Source organism: Aythya marila (assembly GCF_965140915.1).
Source record: "Aythya marila genome assembly, chromosome: 1".
NCBI lineage: Eukaryota > Metazoa > Chordata > Aves > Anseriformes > Anatidae > Aythya > Aythya marila.
Genome location: NC_139042.1, coordinates 96,030,298 through 96,051,328, shown reverse-complemented (window position 1 = coordinate 96,051,328; position 21,031 = coordinate 96,030,298). Strand labels below are relative to the sequence as shown.

At 43.0% G+C, this 21,031-nt stretch overlaps 1 long non-coding RNA gene across 1 annotated transcript in view; it reads left to right on the top strand.

Annotated features, from left to right (window-relative positions):
- The window catches only part of LOC309884278, a 92,991-nt gene that overhangs the window by 47,467 nt on the left and 24,493 nt on the right, over positions 1–21,031 (top strand). The window contains exons 3-6 of the long non-coding RNA XR_014318593.1: positions 4,054–4,200; positions 6,135–6,188; positions 8,978–9,816; positions 11,305–11,367. This is a non-coding gene — a long non-coding RNA (uncharacterized lncRNA). The remainder of the gene's footprint in view (positions 1–4,053; positions 4,201–6,134; positions 6,189–8,977; positions 9,817–11,304; positions 11,368–21,031) is intronic.

Here is a 21,031-nt window from a genome sequence, read left to right as displayed (position 1 = left end):
GAAAAAATGTAATGATTCAAAGGGCCAATTTTAACTTTGCTAAAAGCAGCTAAATGATGCCCCTGCCCTACATTAAACTATGCTGCGATCGAAGGGGGCAGATGCCAAGTACTTGTGGTTTTACAGTTTTCAAATAAATATTGCTCAACCTCATAAAAAAGAACATGAGAACAGCGAGTGAATTTTTTCTTTTTTTTTGAATTTTTATTTCTTTATTTTCAGTATGCTTTACAGGTATAGGGGATATTGCTGCTATTCCTTCTCAGGGTTTCTGCACCACATTCAGCTGTGAATGCCACTTGACCTTAAATCCAGTTAATTTAGATTGGCATGTTCAATCACAAAATGTTTTATGGGCTGGCAGATAGAGAGCCCTGGCAGATCTGCCATGGAGCTGCAAAGTTCCATACCCAGCTGAAACTTTTTTTAATTCAACACTGTCATTTTTAAATAACAGTGCAATTGCAAAACAAATTGGCAGGTACTTATGAACTGAATGCTGCCTGGGGCTCTGTCTTTTCATTTTGCTGACCAGTGTGTCTGGTCTTCAATTTAGAAAAGCACACAGTAGTTAAAAAGCACTGGTGAAACCTTGTAATGCAGAGCTAACCACATTGTTCATGGAGCAAGAGATGCCTACTCTGACTTGTTGATTCCTACAAACTGGTTAGCTTCATGGTGGTGGAGGGCAACATTTAAAAATAAAAACACTCCAAAGTGTCTATCTACTATAGTCACCAGCTGAGCATGAACTTTTTTTTGCAAAAGTTTAAGCTTTCTGCCCCAGGTCTTTCATGGAGCTTCAAGGAATTTTGGAATATTGGAACTGGGAGCGCCCTGTATGGTCACTGACTCTGAGTGCTCTGTTGTCTTGGGCAACTACCTTATACGAGATGTCTTTCCTGGACGGTAGATTGCATTAGATACATGTGGGCCATCTCCTATAAATCAACATGGCTCTTCTGAAGCTGATCTTTGAAGTTTCAGTTTCTGATGTGTGACTTTGTAAAACTCCTTGCTTCTTTACCTATGTGTTTGCATTGCTGTTTCCTAAGCATTATAACCAGAGGTTCAATAGGATGTTTAAAATAAATAGAGGCATTCAAGTTATCTTACAAAGTCCTGCATCATCACTGCATGAAGCCCTAAAATTGTCAATCTACTAGCAATCTGTCTACAAACTGGTCAGTTTATCTGCCTGTAAGGTAAAGTTTTGTGTTATGATACAACCCAGCTGCCAAAAATTGTGCTCAAGGTATGCTTTGATGACCCAGTGGAGGATACAGCTTTCATAGATGGATGTCTTCAGTGTTTTGATTTTTAGGTAAGGCAGAACCCAGGAAGGACCAATAGTAGCTTCTTTGAAGGCATTTCATTTGCTGTAAACCAGGATGATCCAGGTATTGGTCTACCAAAAAACAGAATACCTCAGAAGGAGGTAATGCCCAGACATTAAGCCTGAGCTACTTTCATGCACATTGTGGTCATCTGTCATACAGTGTGGGCCTGAACTCTGCTGTTTAGTGCACATCTCCTGTTCACATCATTTTACCATGGGGCCACCAAACAGAGAGTGCCTTACAGACTCCATGAGCATCTCCAGTTGCAGGATTGTGTGAGTTACACTACTGAGATGTGACATTGAGCTAGCCGATATCTTTGATTGCTTAAATAATTCGGCCACTTCTTCAAGGGAGATCTACCTAGGACATTGTAGTGGGTTTACGTGGCAAGGTTTTGGTAGCAGGGAGCCATAGGGGTGGTTTCTGTGAGAAAGATCTAGAAGCTGCCCCATGTTTGGGAAGGGCCCCATTGTTTTCCAGATCTGAGCCAATAAGTGATGTTGTTTGCGCCTCTGTGAGAGCATATTTAAGACAGGGAAAAAAACGCTGCACCAGACAGCAGCCGGGAGTGAGAAACAGCCTGCAGGTGCCAAGGTCAGTGTAGAAGGAGGGGGAGAGGTGCTCCAGGCGCCGGAGCAGAAGTCCCCTGCGGCCTGTGGTGAGGACCATGGTGAAGCAGGATGTCCCCCTGCAGCCCATGGAGTACCACGGTGGAGCAGGGTTCCACGCTGCAGCCCGTGGAGGAGACCACGGTGGAGCAGGTGGCCCTGCACCGACGGAGGCTGCCGCCTGTGGAAGACCCCTGCCGGAGCAGATTCCGGGCCGGACCTGTAGCCCGTGGAGAGGAGCCCACGCAGGAGCAGGTGACCTGGCAGGAGCTGCTGCCCGTAGGGGAGACAGGTTGGAGCAGTTTTCTCCTGAGGGATGGACCCCGTGGTACGCACCCATATCTGGAGCAGTTCTGAAAGAGCTGCTGCCTGTGGGAAGCCCACGCCGGATCAGTTCATCAAGGACTGCATCCCGTGGGTGGGACCCCACAGCACAGGGGACGAGAGTGACCGAGAAGGAGCGGCAGAGAAGAAGTGCTGTAGACTGACCATAACCCCCATTCCCCCGTTCCCCTGCGCTGCTTGGGGGGAGGAGGTGGAAGAGGGTGGATGGGGGGGCAGGTGCTTTTGGTTTGCTTTTTCCTTTGTTTTCTCACTTCTCTCACTTGTTAGTAATAGGCAATAAATCTTACTAACTCCTTATGCCGAGTCTGTTTTGCCCGTTATAATAATTATTGCGTGATTTTCTCGTCCTTATCTCAACCCTTGAGCCCCTTTTCACATATTTTCTCCCCATTCCTCTTTGAGGAGGGGGAGTGAGAGAGCGGCTGTGGTGGAGCTCGGCTGCCCACTCGAGCGGAACCACGACAGACATTTACCAACACCTGTCTTTCCTAGTTAAAACTGAAGTAAAAGCTGTTTTAGTCTCTGGGCCACTGATGTTATAAGTGATTGATTTCTGTACATTATCTGGAAACTTGAGTCTGACACTCTGCTGAATAGAGAGGGGAGCATAAGGATGTTTTCCTCAAAAATGTTTAAAATACAGCACTAGGTACTCTACACAAGGACAGCAGAGTCAAGGATAACAGTCTGCCATCTAAGAGCAGCCAAGCACATTTTGACTCTCACTGTGAAAGTCCCCTCTTCCCAATTCACAGCATTTCTACAAGCAGTGAAGAATCTAATCAGAATACAGAATACTTCAGCATGTTTAAAAGTCCCTAGTACTTGCTGCTGATATTTATATTTATTCCTTAAAAATAAACGGGATAAGATATCACTTCCACAAAATCCCTTTGTACATCCATCTGGAGTGTATATGTCTTCAAGACTACTGATTTTTCAGAAGAGCCTTGCTTACTCTAAACGTTAATTACAATTAAAATATAAATTGAGACAAGCAGAATCATTAGTTCTGCCTCAGAAAAATGGCCTTCATAGTCATGAGAAAAGGAACTCATTTTGAAAGGAGACAAATATAGAGTTTCCTGACATAAAAATACATGGGAATAGGAGATATACCAGACAAAAAGATTCTAGTCTTTATCTTTTAGCAGAGCGGAAGAGTTTATGAGAATATTTGTGCAAGTTTTTTTTGGCTAAGTGTGTAGGTTGTTGAGGTTTTGGTCACCTGGTGTGTACTTGTCATTTTGCCAGCACTGAAAGAAATATCTACATACACTTCAAAGTAGCTTCTTCGTTAATACAGCTATGCTGGTCCCTGTAATCATGAAAGTTCATGCAGAATGTTATGACTGTAAGAAATGTTAAGGAACCCATTGCTTTTTAAGGCAAAATCTTTAGTTTCCTGGCTTTCTCAGAAATGTGAATCATCTAGCATTGGGTGAGTCTTTTGGTCAGTTGTCTCTGCACATTGACCAGTTCAGTTGATTTATGGCCACATGAACTCTTCTTGAAATTTCTGGCTAAGTGCCATAAAAGTTCTAAAACAATCTTAGAGGTTTTGAGTCCTTCTCCTTCTCCTCTAGGGAAGGGAAGCTTGTGTATATGTGGTTATTCTGGGAAAGCCTATGGTTTTCTTTTCTCTCTCAAGGGGGTAGAGATGTCTTCCAAACCTAGTATTGAGAAAAAGGGCCAAAAGACTACTTCAGGAAAGAAGATGCAACTTGGAGGCTGATCTGCATTTTCTCTCTCCAAAGCTTTTTGAAGGAGAAGATACAAAGCTGTGAATATATGGACTCTGTCACCTGGACACTCTCTTTCATTTACAAGGATCTTTCTTGCAAGAGAAATAATAGAAGCTAGCAAAGTCATTCCAGTGCACCCACACTGAGTGGGCGGAAGAGGTATGTGAATATTAAATGTATTATTTGGAAGCTTCTCTGGATGCTTCTTTCTTTCCTGTGGAGAGGAAGGCCCTAGCACTGTTTGGTCCTATCTATTTTTTTCCCCTTAATTGGCTTCAAGATTTATCAACCATTTCTGCCCAAGCAACGTGCTAACACATTTAAAACCAGTTCTGTTCTGAGAGCAGGCTGGTGCTTGCTGGCAAGGTAGGATATAGAAATGTTCCACAGCTTATTTTGGAGCTTTTTTTTTCCCCCACTTTACTCTGGTATTCCCAACAACCCCCTCATTCTTCTCTCTAGTGCATCTCACGTGTCAAACATATTGCCATACACTAGAATTCTTGTTTTTTACGAGTGTCTCCCTCAAAAGCCAAATGCATTCATTACATTCCCCATCAGACACAGGGTGAAGCTCTCAAGATGGCCCAGTTTTACAGCAGTGGGGTTCTGTTGCCTGGTCCAATCATGCAATGAAGCAGTTGCTTCCCTGTGTTTTGAAAATAGCAGTCAAAATGTTCTTGTGGCTGCTCCCCTAATAGGCTCAAATTACCTTGTACCGTAAAGAACTGTTTCTCTTGCTTTGTTGATGCTTTGACAGCAAGTGATGTGCTGAAAAAGAGTGAGACTACTTGTGCTTTTGAGAGCATTTCTCAGAAGGTTAATTGCATTGCTGATCTGGGGCTTTAGGGATAATGCAAAGACAGGGACTATCCTGTAAACAAGGGATCAGATTGCTCTTATGGAATCTCTTTTACGAACTGGAAAGCTTGGCCGCAGATGAAAAAAGTGACAAACATAAGAAAAGCAACAAATACCCAGATCTTAGCAAAGTGCTGTTGTTACCGTTGTTGATACACTTAGCTGCTGGTTGGGTCAGCAGTTCCCTTCTGGCCAGTGCTAGTACTAAATCACTAGTATACAAGACAGAAGTATTAGCCTCATGCTACCTTAATGCTCAAAGAAAATTCTGTGTCCTGTGTAACACAGACTAAATGATCCTGATCTTCTCTTCCATTCTTAAAATCCAAGGCACTGACCTTCTCAAATGCATGACTCATCTATTGCCAGGAAGGTGAAAGTCCAGCTGTTAATGAGTTGCTTTATTGTACACTGCCTTCAAAGCCAGGCCTCTGCAATCAGCTCAGCTGAACACTTTGGATCTCTTCCCATCACTTGATCCTAATCACGAGCCTGCACCTGGTCCAGCTTTCTGTTTGGGACAATATGTTAAAAATTCATTGTTGCACTTTTTTTTTTTTTTCCTTTTAATTGACTTTTTCTTCCCCTCTAAGTTAAATGAATGCTTTATAGGATGAGAACTGAACAATGTCAATGGAATGAATTGTGGGGAGAGCCAGAGGAACCACTCATATTCAGGAGAAAGTAGGAGTATCCAGCTGTATCCTGCTTGCCTACTTTGATGTCTTTGGCCAAGAGAGTGATGCATGGTTCAGACCACCTACTCTCCAGGCCCTGGTTCCCAAGGCAGTCAAAGGGGAGAAGAAATTGTGAAGCCAGCACAGCACACCTGTAGCGTGCCTCCTGCATCCTTCTTCACTGACAGCACAGGGAACTGGTGTCTGGCAGCCTTGAGCACTGTGTGGTTTCATGTGTTTGTCCCTTGCTTGATCTTAAGCACTGTAGTTTGGGCCTGCGTCCACCTGAGGCACCATGGGTTGCAGTTTGAGTGCATCTTGATGTGAGAACGCTGCTTGTGTTTGTTTCACAATTTCTGAATAGGAAAAGATGATGTGTTTGCTGTGTCTACAGGCATTGGGCACTGTCAGGGCACTCTCCATCTGGCCCAGAGGGACCAGCTCTGGAGATGAATATGTCTGAGGTAAATCCAGCACTTCAGCTTTCTGTAGACTATCTTAGGGTGTTCATGTTGCTTTGTATTAAACACTTTTTTTTTTTTTTCTTTTTACCAGATCATAAAGGCATTAGGAGGCATGAGGAGGCTCAGAAATCACAGCACTTTGGAGGTGATGCTCACTTTGTTTATTCCTTAGACTTTGGAAGTCAGTGGGTTGGGTTACCTCCGTGTAAGTGACAGAGAAGCTGCTGCAACAGTGGTGGGTATGAAGGAAACCCATAGTCAAAGGCAGTTTATCTGCCAGGGCCTGCTCAGCTGCTGGTTATCATCCATGTTGCATCTGGCTTTTCACAGTACATCTGTTTAGCATAAATAACCTTTTTTATTGGTGTCCTATGGTACATCCAAACAATGAACAGAAGAAAAAAGAGAAACTGTAAATAAATTTTACAATGTCAGTAAGAGCATTCACATTAAGGGAAACTATTTTGAGTGAATGCCAGTTCTTAATAAATTGCTATTATTCTGATGTTTTTACAAAGACCACAAAGAAAAAAAGGAGAAAAAAAAAAAAAAAACAACAGAAATTGTTAAAAAATGGAAACACTGAATGTCACTGCTCAATCACTCCTTTTAATCATAAATATTCCTAGGCTGTTCTCCTAGCAAATGAGGTGCCAATATATAAATCTCTCTCTCTTTTTTTTTTTTTTTTTTTTTTTTTTTTGGTGTCTATGGTGTCTATCTAAAAGCCAGTGGCATAAAATGAGACCATGAGTCACCTTGCTGAGTTCCCTTTCCTGAATGCTCCCTGTTCCCTGGGTGGCTGTGTTTCAGCCCATGTTACCAGCCCTTGGTCTGAGCAGGCTTCCTTGCACCTTGGGGCTCACCTGCACAGCCTAATGCTCTGCAGAGCTGCCTGCACTGACTCCAAACCCACAAGCTCAGCCCCCAGTAGCAGGTGAACCCTTCTCACCCCCACTTGATGGGCCATGCCAAGGAGCAGCAACACTTCTTAAGATTACATGTTTTGCAAAGAAGGATGTCCACAGTCTTCATTCATAGTTATTGATTCATTTTTTGGTACAATTTTTCAGAAATGGGTCCCTACAGTACACTTAATCCCTGAGGAACACTGCTTGTTTGTTTTTGTAGCGATCAGGCTATTTTATGTGTGTGCATTTTACAGCCCTTCTGTGTGTCACTTGGTTAATTCATTTCTGCAGGGATTATAGGAAGCTTTTTTTTTTTTTTTTTCCCCTGGGGTTTCCCCACAAAGAGGATCCCTTTGTTGATAAAAGCCATGGGCACCACAGGAATAGGGTATGTAGCATGGGTCTGTCCTGGAAATCTTACATTAGAAATAGGACACCCCACCTGGTGTTGGAAAATCAAGTGTTAGGCTGCCCATGAGGGATGCTGATTGAGGGTCATGTTCCAGCAGGCAGGAGAAGGAGCATACTGGGAATAATGGCAGAGGATGGGGCTCTCATGTGGCATAGGTGCCCTCGCTTGCCCTTCAAAGGCTTGCAAATGCACTAATCCCCTTCCTTGTGGAAGGATTTGCTGGGCAATGCAGCTGTGGGGCCGCATGGTGGTGTGGATGGCACTGAGGTCTGGGAGACCGGGCATCTACCAGCCAGGAGGAGCTGGGCCTTACCCCAGTGCCACAGGCACCAGTAGGCTGGGCCAGTTTGAGGGCAGCCATGCTGTCCTCTCTCTTTCTAACACAGCCTTTGGAGCTGCACCTAGGAAATCTGAGGCCTGTGCAGAAGAGGCAGTTTCGCCGACGGTAGAGGCTGGCAGGAGGGAGGGCTTAGCCCCCAGGAGCATTAAGGGAGCCAGCGCTCGCGGCCATGGCTGGCTGTGCCCACCACAAAGTCTCCCAGCCAAGGAAGTGGGTCCTGGGCCCGGACCAATTCTTTTGCCTTCTCGCACACCCCAGAAGTGCTGTTATAATGAAATCAGGCCAGAGCCCAGTGAGCCAAAGGGAATTAGAGATGTTGTATGTGCTCACATGCTTGCTTCATGGGGCAATTTTAATGGGTAATTGATTGCTAATTATATGTGCTGCTTTGTGGTGAAACATCATGGTACTTTGATATGGACCAGGAACTGAAAGTTGCAGTTGTGCTTATTTTTGAAAAACATTTGGCCTGCTGATCTGTATGGGGTATTTTGTGCCTGATTAATTTAATGTATTGTCTTGGGTGAGTGTTGATTTACTTGCTGAATTCAAGATCAATTTTAATGAAGCTCTTAGTGCGTGCTGGTTTGGGGACACAGGGTGCCATATTATTGGTTTGTCTAGATTGCTCACTGTTTTGTTAGACTTCAATAAGAAAAATTCTGGCATAGTGACAGCTTCCCACTTCCCTACAATTGAGTAGACAACAACAGAGCTTAAACAGACAACAAACTTTATTAAACTCACATGTACATACATAACTAGTACAAACTTCGGAGCAAGCAAGTCTGACCTACGGGCCAATACAAACCAAAAGTATATTCTTTTTTAACTCCCAAACCAGGTGCAATCTGGGAAACAGCAACTGCAGCTGAAGTGCCAAGCTGTAAATTAAAAGGGAAAATAAAGTGCAGACATCACCAAGGATATTAATACCTGCTCTTTTCTTTGCCATCTCTGTCTCCCTCCAACCTTTCTCTTTTCCTACATCTGGGGCAGGTCATAAAAGTCTTCCTGGGAGACAGATGGGGCAGTGGGTCAGAGTGCTGGGAAATGCCTTGTGGAGCTCCAAATAACAAGGGCATGGAGCTGGGATGCTGCTGGACTTCAGGGTGCAGCTAGCCATGGTTCTTCAAGGTGCTGAGGCTTGCCCAGGCACTACGAGCCCGCTGTGGAAATGCTTGAACCTGGAAGGCTTGCAATAGCATTGCAACCACAAGTACCTCTATTGATGCAGCTGAAACTCTGGCATCTGTTTTTCTCCTCTTCAGCAGGATATGCTGTGCCCCCTGGATCAGCTGCTGCATGTTTGGAAGAACATCCTGCTTCGACTGAGCAGCAGAAGTTAACTAGGACTTTGGAGCTGGTAGTGGTTATGCTGGGAGCAGACCAAGGGGAATATTTGCTTTCCAATTCCAAACAGAGGAAACTACAAGTGGATCCAGCTTGCAGAGAGTGTGGTGTGGGAGGACGCTCAGAGATGTGGGAACAAGGAAACACAGGAATGCTGGTGTAGTACTTTTCCACCCTTGAAATGCATGGCCATGGTTAGCTGTGGTTAACAGTGAGGCAAATCACGTCTCCATTCCCAGGACTGGAGAGCACCTGTGAGCTACTCTGACCTTGGGAAATGTCACTTGGACCTTCCAGGGTGTCCTCACCTTGGGAAATGGCACTTGGACCTTCCAGGGTAGACAAGTGGGTGGTGCTGCCAAGAACGTGAGCACAAGTTCTTTCTTATTCTTTAGAGAAGTCACACACTAACTTGTCATGCTCTCTTTAATTTGATCTTGTATGACAAACAAGTCCAACTGTTTAATGTCCTGTGCACAAAAAGGAGAAAGAAATTATTATGCTATTTGAGAGGAAAAAGACATTTTCTTGCTTCTGTAAGCAAAACATGAATTGGCACTTATGGGGTCCAAAGGACCACAGAATTTTCTACAGTATCAGCTTCCAGAATGCCGATGTTTCTTTTCCAGAGAGATTTAATAGCAGGACGAGACAAAAGGAAACACAGCAGGCCTGAAAAGTTCTTCCTCTCCTGAGTAGTCCCTGTCAAAGCAATGGGTAAATGCCTGCAGAAGAGGACCACACTGGAGTTCTGTTGGTAGGTGAACAGCAACGATTGCCAAACAGGGCACCCCATTCAATCTGTTTTCAATGATTTAATACTGAGCTAGAAAATGTGAATCCAGGCAGGAACTTGGCATTTAAATTATCCACTTGAGATGACTGAGCTTATTTTATTTTATTTTATTTTTTAAATGCAATTTAAAAAATGATAATCCTGAGGGATGTGAAAGGAGTTAGGGCATGGAGATGACATGAAAACAGAGTCCTTTCATATGCTGCTTGACATTTCAGTAATTCTTCAAGCAGCATTTCTGATTTCTTTTTAAATGTAGAATATTCTTAGCCAAGTTTGCTGCAGGAGAAGACTGAAGTTTGATCTTTTCAACATACACAGTCTTGGTGTACAGATAACTCTTTCCTGTATGTTTGTGCTACTGCATGAGTACACATATACATGTATAGAGTACACATATACTCACCTGGTATCAAGCCTAGGAGATAATAGCATTAGAAATGTTACAGATGACACAGTAACTAAGACATTTGGCTAAGTCATGCACTCACACAATCTTGAATGAAAGAGCTGTATATAGATATAAAATTAAAGTCTAATATACATCGTATATATTCATACTATAGGATATATACATAACTTATATAAAATTAAAAGTAAGTGCACTTAAAAGCGTTTAGAGTAATAACTGGCTTCATGGTTAACAGGATTAGAAAGAAGTTGGTGCAAATTTTATTGTTAATCAGTAGTGCTAGGAAATAATAATTAATGTAATGAATATATATAAATAGCAGAAAGCTGATTTAGGATTAAGGGGATCAACGTGAGCCTCAGGAGGTCTGTCTTCATTTCCCTGCACTTTTAAGACTCTTCCCGTTTGACTGCTGATTGTATCGCTTCAGTATTTGGGTGTCTGACTGCTTGTAGAATCCATGGCAGGTAGTGTCATTTGAGAGTGCTGCCGGGGGGGCACGGGAGTGAAGAGCATGGAAGTGGTTCCCCAGAACTGTGGGCTGAGATAACTACAGGGCGTTCATCCTAGAGAACTTGATGTTCCTGATCTTCAGGCACCTAAATCTATTGCTTTGGTTTTGGTAACAAGAGAGGCAGCACTCCACCACTGTCTGACTATTGTACATGCACAGGGTGCTGTGCCTCTCTCCTGTGCTGTGGCTCAGGGCAGCTCACCTCCTCAGCCACAGCCAAAGCTCCTCAACAGCAGTCCCAGTTTCAGTACTCCAAAGGGCTGTCATACATCTGCTATTATTTTTGCTTTGTTTTTCCAACCTGGATATGCCCTCTTTCTATTCCCACCTGAAAATGCTGATTTGGCAGGTTTTGAGTTTTCCTGAAAGCTTCCAGCTGCTTGGTTGTCAGCCTTGACATCCAAAAAGTGCTACCCTGTTTTGACAGTGTGATCATAAGATAGATCTGCACAAGAGCTCCTTGTGTTATTAGTTAAAATCATGTTTTTGTTTTGTTTTTCATCCTGCACTGACTCCTTGGAAGATGTGTGGTGTATCTCTATCACTTCAGGGTGCACTGGATGGATCTACTGCTTACGTCTCACATGTAAGTGCTAAGTTCAGCACTCCCTGCTGTTAAGCACAGAGTGGGTGATGAGGCCTCTTTGTCTCACGTTGACAGTTCCAGTATTGGTCAGTGGCTCTGGGACCATGTTCAAAGCACACAGCACAGAAAACATCTAGGGTGGGGGTGCAGATGTCCTGCTCATGTTTTGCACAGTTGCTTGGGCCCAGGCACTTAGCTCTGTTCCTCTGAGTCTCAGTTAATTTGCTTTCAAGACCACCTCCCGGAGCCATCTAATTGTCCCCAGGCTCTCTGTGAGGAGCCTGTATGCCCAGGCACTGGGGTCTCAGCATGGGGGAGCCCACAAGCTGTCAGGGCCTCTCAGAGCTAGATGTGACCACACGGAGTGGCAAAATGCCAGGGTTTTACCATATGAACAGCACGCACACGCTGTGCTGAGTGTCCCAAGTGATCAAGGATGAACATGACCCCATTCTTGGCTTTCTCCTTTCCTCCACACTGGAGTGCCCTTTTATCTGGGAGGCTATAGCTCCACGTAGCCCACCCAAAGGTCCCACTAGTGAGCTGGGTGGTCAGAGCCACTTGCGAGAGTCATTGTCTGGTTCTGCTCACATGTTTTAACACCAAGTCTATTCTTCTTCCTTATCTGAGCACAGTCCCCTAGCTGTGCAGTCTGTGGCACATATAAATTTAGAGAAAATAAATAATTTGCTTTGTTGAAAAGCAACCCACAATATACTCATTGCCTCTTCCTTTTTCAATCTGCACTTATTCACTGTGCCCCCCTGGCCCCTCAGTGCTTTCTGCTCCCTCAGCATGAGCATGCATCTCCATTTTTATCAGTGTTTAGGACCCACTGATAACCCTCTCACCAGTGCACCGTCAATGCACTGGAGGAGAGCAAAAGAGTCATAATTCAGGGCCGTGATGCAGCAGTATGCTGGGAGGGGATGCTCAGATCGCTGTGGCGTGCCAGCAAGCTGTTGGCAGCTGTGCACCATCTACCAAAAGCAAGTAGCCCTGCTGGCATTCATCTGTGCTGCCAGTGCTTTAGCACAAGGATATTGTCTTGAAATAGTGGTTTACAGGGTTCCATCACAGGAAGGTATCAGCTGCACTGCAGGCATTAGCCACTTGAAACAGGATGGCAGTCTCAGGTATGCTGGTGCCCCAGCTTTATGCTAACATTGCTGTGTTGTTATCAGCCATTGGATGTGGCTGATGGGAGCTTTTGTGAGAAGTTACACCTGTGGGGTATCATCTAGTAACTCAGTTACTGTTGTCTGAGGAGAGCAGTTTGAATTGAAGCTTCAGGAGGACTTGACAGTGAGCAGAAAACAAGAGACTCGAACACCTGGCAATTAACTGTGACAAAGTCATTGAATTGCTGTTTTTCAGCATTTTGTTGGTAAGAGTAAGATTACCTCCCACCTAAAATATCTTTTTAGATGATGAGAGTAGTAAGAGGCTTGACTGGAATTTGGATCGGGCTCCTTAGAAAAGACAACACTCATAGTAGCTACCTGCCCTTAGATTCAGCTTCTTGACCTACTCACCTCTCTGCTTTTTATACAAGCCTTATGTTACCTCATGCATGGCAGGATGGATAGATGTGGCTCAGCTGTTCCCCATCACTTGACCCAGTCACATCTTGGCTATTGCTAATTGGGAAAACTCAGCTTGTTTAGCTCCCATGGACACCTGCCTTGAATGCTATCCATGTGAGCTTGAAATCAGTGGGGTTTATTTAATAGGGAACAAGAGCAGGGACTGACAAAAGTATTTTTTACCCCCCTGTTTGTAAATGCACATACCCTGGTGAGTGTGCAACTGGCCTGGGGTGGATTGGCTCCTCTTTGTCTTTGTCCTCACCCACATCTCCTACCTGCCCCTGACTCCTATAGAAAATCCTCTTTGTTGACATGCCAACCATTGTTTCCTAGCACACTTAGCCTACAAATCCCTGCTAAGTGTATATTGTTGTCTCTCCAAGAAGGCATGAGTCTGGCAGCGTGCAGTTATGGGGATTGCATATGTGAGCATCAACTCATTACTCACGGCTTTTTTCAAAGAATTTTCAACTTAATCTTCGGTTGCCTCATCTGAAGGAAAGGTCAAAGGAAGGTGCAGAGAAAATGAAAAGCATGTAAAAGGTGGAGTGGCTTTGTGCTGCATTGAGGAATCTTCTGTGCTTTGCTTGTTGTGTAAAGCCTGTCGGAAGGAGGGGGGGAATAAACAAAAGAACTTTCTTCTCAGCATGTGCTGGGACCCAGCACTGCACATAAATGCATTGTTAGTTGAAATCAGTGTTTTGGTTTCTCCCTTCCTTTGTGAGATGTTGTAGAGGAAGCAGATTAAAGATTGCCAGCTTTCTGGCAAAATATACTGGTGGCATCATAATGACTTCATTATGGTCTCTAAATGAGCTAACAGACTAATAATGTGTTCAGGAAAAAATACACATTATGAACATGCACACAGGTGTAGGGTTAACCCTTTCTTTGGTGCCCCTTGCTTCAAATCCAGCGTAAACCACAATTCTGTGCTCTACTAGCTGGGCAGTAAAAGATTTAATTTGACAGCTGCGTGCCAACTAATTGCAGCTGTATTTTTTTCTGAGTTCATCTACAATGCAAAGAACATGGCAGCTGTTTGTTTGTTTGCTTGCTTGCTTGCCTGGTGGTGGCTGGGAATGCTGCTGCTAGGTGGTAATGCCAGCGGAGTGGTGAGTAGGCTCTGTGAGACCCTGCAACTCAAATCTTTTATTGAAAAGGCTTACAGAGGTGGTTTATATCACCCAGCACTGTTTTGATTATGCCTTGTTGCTGTATTGCTGCATAAAACTTTTTCACTGGAGGAAATGGAGAACAGGCAGTAGGCCAGATCCTTCTGTCCAAAATAATTCTTTGCCTGTGTTGCTGATCCTTAGATATAAGGAAGAAATTCTTTACTTCTGGGTGGTGAGGCACTGGAACAGCTTGCCCAGAGAAGCTGTGGATGCCCCATCCCTGGAGGTGCTCAAGGCCAGGCTGGATGGGGCTTTGGGCAACCTGGTCTGGTGGGAGGTGTCCCTGCCCATGGCAGGAGGTTGGAACTGGGTGGTCTTTGAGGTCCCTTCCAACTCAAACCATTCTGTGATTCTGTCTCCTCATGAATGGCTCTGAACCTTTGGCATCGCTGGGCCCAGATTCTTAATGTCCTCATCACAACTCCTAGAGGCCTCTCAGCCACCTTATCTCTGCCTTCATCACTTTCAGCCTCTACTCATCTGTTGCTTAAGTCTCTACATTGTTTTTTTTTTTTTTGTTTGTTTTGTTTTTGTTTTTTTTGTTTTTTTTTTGTTTTTTTTTTTTGTTTCAGATTAATTAAAAATCTTCCAGAATCTCTTTGCCAGACATGTTTAGCTCTTACATATTTGCTCTTGAGGTTTTCTGTGTGTAGTAATATGGATATTGTGGTTTCAGAATTAGCCCATGGAAGTACAGGATGCACAGGATGTTCTGCACATGCTTGACAAAGCCAACGTTTTCAGAACATGTGGGACTTTTACTGCGTGTGAAGACCAATTATTAAACAGTTGTTCAGGCATCTACAATACGGGTCAGAAAAATGGGGTCTACCTGCCAGATACGTGTCCTGCACAAGGTACTTACTGATCAGATACCTTTGCTGTATAGTGGAGTGTGCCCATATAGTGAGGATATCTGTGATATGCAGAAGTCTGTCAGCTTTGCTACCCAGGTCTCACTGCATCTGCCAGAGGTCCAGAAATCCAAACAAACATAGGAAGTTCAAAAAATGTCCCCAAATGTCCTAAAATAGGAATAATTTCTAGATGGAAGAAGGGCATTCAGGAATAGAGAGGTTCAGGAAAATGCGAACAAAGCCATCTTTAATGTAAACCATCCTTAATGTACAGACATTGCTATCCTATGCCATGATTTTTTGAATGTATATGTCCTGCTTTCTGATGGGTTTGAATCCAAAGGCTGACTTTGGTATTTAGGAATAGGCAGTATCTGATGGAAGCTCTTAGGCCATTGGCATCATGTATATGGCCTCTTTCTTTCCCATGTGATATTTACTACAAGGTGAATTCATACTGCAGTGGATGGTACGGTCAAGGCAAATGATCTTCTAGGGTCTCTGTCTTCTGCCTGCCCTCTATTTGCACGAATAGCATAGGAATTTTCTATCTTTGAGATGGCTGTTTGCCTGCCAGATGTGGCTGAATGTAGTCATTGGATGAAAACATTATGAAAGGAGGACAAGAGATGAACACTTACATGTGGATAATATGACCATACTGGAATTCTGTCTTTAGGAAATGAGGCCAGTATCTTAGTCCGTTTCCCATTCTTCCACCTCACAAAGTGCAGCAACACCATTTTTCTGGCCTTACACTACATGTAAACATACCTAATAACTTTCTGTCAACAAAGAATCTAGGGAATATTGTGTTCAGTGTGCTGATCTTATCTGTTCAACCCATACGCTGGGTCTTATCCCCTACTGCTTGTACGTATCCACACTGGTCTGATAGAGAGTTGTCTTTCTCTCTTGTTTTTGTGGCGTCATGTATGGTAACGTCATCTCTCATCTGCCTTGTCGTCTAATGGCAATGTTACATCTTTAATCAGAGTTCTTTCTGCTTTCCCACACTGTGCTTCACTAGTGGAAAAGTGTCCCAGGAAAACCTGTGAAGTCACTTCATTATTCCCTTTCAGATTCTCCTCCCTGGGCTTCTGGAACTGAAGCTTGGCTGTGACAATATGCTATGCTCATGCTGGTGTGCAGGTTGAAGACACTTTCTTTGAAGAGAGAGACTGCAGAGCCCAGGAGTCTAGTTGGCATGCTTCAAAATGGATGAAACTTCTTATATATCAGGAGCATTGCTTCAGTCTTTTTTATCAGTCAAAGCCCTTTGCAATTATAAATTTCAGTAAGATAATCTGTGAACCTCTGATTTACCATGCTCTGTGCTGTCCTTGCCAAAACTGATAACTATATGCAGATGTATGTGTAAGAAAAGACGCCTGGGATTGGTTTATAAACAGTATATAACAAGCAGTTCTTCTGTAAAACAAGCTATTGTTTATGTATGACTGCATCACCACTGCGTCTTATTTTTAGGGTTTCTGTAAGAAGTGGGCAGTTGCCTTCAGCAAGCACATAAGGAGCTTGGCTGTTTGGTGAAAAATGGAAAACAGATAGAGAAGTTTTTTGACTGAGGGCAAAATATAAGCTATGAGTGGCCATTATCCATATCTTCTATTCCTCCAAGTCTGCAAGAAAGCAGACCCAGGAGTAATAAAAGCTGTTGAGCTGGCATGAATGATTCTTTAGATAGTGTTCTGTTTAAGCCTTCACTCCTTTCAAGCTATTTTCTTACTTTAAAACTGCTTTTTAATATATGTAGCTTAGGAGCTCTTTGTAACAGGCAGAAAAACCTGACCGCACACAGGTGCCATTCATGAACAACGTCACCTTAGAAGAAGAGTATATGGATTTTCTTTGGTGACACAGAGGGATTCTTTTGTAGGAACTCTGTTTATTAAAACAGGTAATGTACATAAAAAGCAGAGAGTCATTTTCTGCTCCCATTGAACATATTCAGTCTAGGACTTTCAGACTGATTCAGGTATCTGGCAACTTTAGGTCTCTGGGAAAGTGGTGGCCTTGTGTGCTTTGTTAATCACTAAAATGATTGGGAGTGAGCCTGAACATGAGAAGCCTGGCCTGATTTTACTGGAGTAGCCCAAACACATAGCAGATAGAGGTCTGGCCATGAAGACTCAGTCCATAGCCATTGATCTTTTTTTTTTTTTTTTTTTTTTTCCCTATGTACTGTCAGGTCTTGAAGAAGCTGGTGATCAGCTCTTGTTCTCAGTTCTTGACCGCAACATGATTGTGCTGTAGACTTAATGGCTCACATCTTCCTTCTTTTCTAATCCTTTTTTTCTGGAATGTAAAGGAAAAAATATAGCACACAATGCATCAGCTTCCTGTTTCAATACTGTGAATGTTTTATGGAGACAAGCCAGCTTTGTTCCCAGCAGCATGTTTGCGTGGGATTTGGATGCAGAGTGTTCCTATAGGGACAATGAACATGTCACCTGGAAGAGCAGCTGGTTTGCATACAATCTCAGCTACTGAGCTGTTCGGTGCCAGGAGTGAACACTGTGGCACTCATCAAAATGCCTTTCATTCATGGTAGCATAAAGCTTAGCAGCAGTTGAGTTTGCACGGTCTCACCACCTTTCTGTTTGTCTGCTCTAAAGGTGAAATCTGTCACCAGCATGGAGAACATATTCATCAGTGAACATTTATTGATAGGAAAACAATTGAAGGAACTGAGCACTTTCCAAAAACAATAAGTGGGCTTTAAGGAAGGTATATTTGATGTATAAAATTCTTCTTGTTACCGTGTAACACCCCTTGTGAGGATACTACACCCTGTACAAATATGTAGGAGTTAGTGAGAACAAGACCATTCATGTAGGAGAAAACAAAAAATTTCTTGTAACAAGATATAAAGCAATCTTAACTCCTTTGATGGTGATGGAAAACACCCACTAATACTGAATGAGCTTTGGATGGGGCCTATAGCAAGTGCAAGAAAGCATTACAAGGAATCCAGGTCGTATCAATGGAATCATCTACTTTCTCTCCAAAAATGATTTGGAAGTGGTATTCATTTTGGGAAAGGCTTTTTGTGGTTTTGTGGGTTTAACACCAATGCGCATTAGTTGGAAATGATTTCATCCTTGTTGGACTACTGTAGAAATGAAAACTATTATTCATACGGATGAGGATAGTACAGGTATTTAAACACAATTACAGGCTTACACTAAGATGAAAAAATGAAGTAACCTGAATTAATACTGTGAAGGTTAAGGTGATGGTATGAAGGAAAGTGAGAAAGGGGAAAGGAGACCTAGATGTATTAAAGGGGATATATGTCATAGGGTATGGTTAAAAGAGGAAACAAAGACCCCAGGGAAACCTAGCAGAGGACTGATGAGATAGGTGGTGAGGGGGGGCTCTTGGAAAAGACTGGAAAGGAAAGAGAAACTGAAACATGGTTTGGAGAATGTAGGACATCTGTGAGAGTTTCCTGCTGATTATACACTGTTAAAAATGGCAAGTCACTAGCTGCTTTCTGTGTTTGATATTTAGAGGAGATTCTGCATTTTGTCTCTCAACATTCTTCTTCTGCCTCCCTTGGACTGGCATAACTCTGTAATAGAGTCACAAGACATCATTTAAAAAAAAAAAAACAACAACAAAAACAACAAAAAACAAAGACTGAGAGCTTTTTGTTGGTTTTGCTCTTTTTTTCAGAAAGAGCCTAGCATTGACCTAAGGCTGTTCCCAATGAAGTCAGTGGTAAAGTTCCCACTGACATTTCATTAGAGAACAGTTGTAGTGTCACGGAGGCTTTTTGAAAATACTGCCCTCTGCATGCCAAACAAATCAAGAGCAAACAATACGAAACAGATCCTGCAAATGAATTAGTTTCTGTCCCCTTTTCTGGGCCAGAAGTGACAGGAAGTGTGTGCAACCAAGTGAAGACTCTGAAAGTGATGGGGTATGGAGGTGTGCAGTGGATGTATTTTAGGATCTGAGGGGGAATTCCTTCCAGCAGAGGTGAAAAATAGTCAAATTCTGAGTTACAAGGGGCTGTCATGCCATGTGTGGTTGATACATGCATCTTTCATGTTTCTTTGTCCCTGTCTTCTAATTAAGGTAGAGATGTTCAGATCATCCCATGGTAATCTCTTTCACCTTCTGCTTTTGGTGCTTTAGAAATCCATAACTCACTATGGTCTACAAGGAAACACTTTTTTTTATAGTAATTTTGTTTGTGTTGTGAGAAGCAAAGTCTGTGAGGAGATTCGTATCCTTTAGTAGGTCAGCTGGTATTTTGATAGATTTCATTATCTCATTTACAGCAGTGTTTTCAAGCATTTTCTGACAGTGGACACTGATTTTTTTTTTTTTTTTTAACAGGCGAAACATAGCATAAGCATACTGACAGCTGTTCTCAGTCACTTCTCCCAGATCCCTTGTAAGCAGTTCAAATGTTGCTATGGACCTGTAGGCCAGATGGCCGGCACTAATTCAGAGGCTCTTTTGAGGCTTTTACCCTTCCTTTGGGTAAAAGCACAATGAAAGAGACAGCCACTGCCCCAGAAAAGCGGCAAGTTAAACAGGGAAGACATTAAGAAGCATAGGTACAAAGAGGGGATGGACTTTGAACCCCTTTACTTTCTAATGATTTATTGATTTGTCATTTTTTAAAACTAATTTACAAAGAAGAGTGCCACTAGTTTCTGTTAATCCCCCAGTCCACCTCTATCATTATTTGTCTGTAGGAAAGGGATGAGGCCCATCTGTGGATATTAAAAATAGCTCACACTTTATCAAAAGCTTTCTTGTATGCAGAAGCTTTTTCTACATGCAAGGCATCTGTGTGTTGATTCAAGGTTTTTGGTGGACAACCTTAGCTTCCTCCTTCCAGAATTGTTGGGGTAAATACTTGGAAATATTTGAAGCAACGCCACAACAGTATGTCTGTAGTTCAGTGACTTGTAAATTGTGCCACATCTAAAAACTGTCATCAAGCAAGAATGCAGTCTAACATGTCTGAATGCAAATAGGTCACTATAAACATACTCTGAGTGGGGTCTTGGTTACCCTATTTGTGTGAATATGTACCTATCTCACGTTAGTGTTGGTGAGAAGTCAGTAATTTATGCTGATAGAACACTCTGAAGGTCTGAACACATTGTGCATGCCTCGTATTGCTATTATATGTGGTCAGATCATTAAGATATGGTACGTTAGCTGGCTTTGAACAGACATGGAAATGTTATATATCCGGTTGTTAAGTGTTCTGCCCTGCCCCAGGTGCAGAGTCCAGCACTTGTTCTTGTTCAACTTCACGTTGGTGATTGCCCAGCCCTCTAGTCTGTCAAGATCTCTCTGCAAGGCCTCTGTTCTTGAGGGAGTCGACAGCTCCTCCTAATTTAGTATCATCTGCAAACTTATATACATTTGAGTTCTGCATCCAGGTCATTTATGAAAGCATTGAAGAGCACTGGCCCTAAAATGGAGCCCTGCAGGACCCCACTAGTGACTGGCCACTGTTTAGTATAACACTTTGAGCTCAAACTGTCTACCAGTTGTTCACCCACTGTATCATATATTTATCTAGCTGCATGCTGGACATTTTGTCCAGAAGGATACTTGTTCTTTTAAGGTCTAATTCAAGAGCTTTTATGTGGTAAGACAAAAGGCATTTGTCTTAGAACAGGTGTAAGGATTTCGGCTCAAACAGCAAGACATGCTGCTCTCTTCCACTGTCCTGCTTCTCCCCACCCCATATATTTCTTTTATTGTGTGATTTTCTCGTGGCTTGGTCCAGGAGATTTCAAGTCTGTTAATCTCCCAAATCACAAATTTTCTAGTTCAAATACTTAGGACTGAAGTGACCATGATGCCAGTATCTTCTTTTGTTTTACCTCACATTTTCTTATACAATACTGTTGTTCCCTTTACTTGCTCTCTTCTGCACCTTCTGTCTTCTGCTTAGACCCAGGGCTTGTCAGCCTCAAGGTGCTCTGCTAGGCTGGGAAGGTCTTCCCCAAATTACACTTCAGATAAGTTTGGGAGCTGCCTC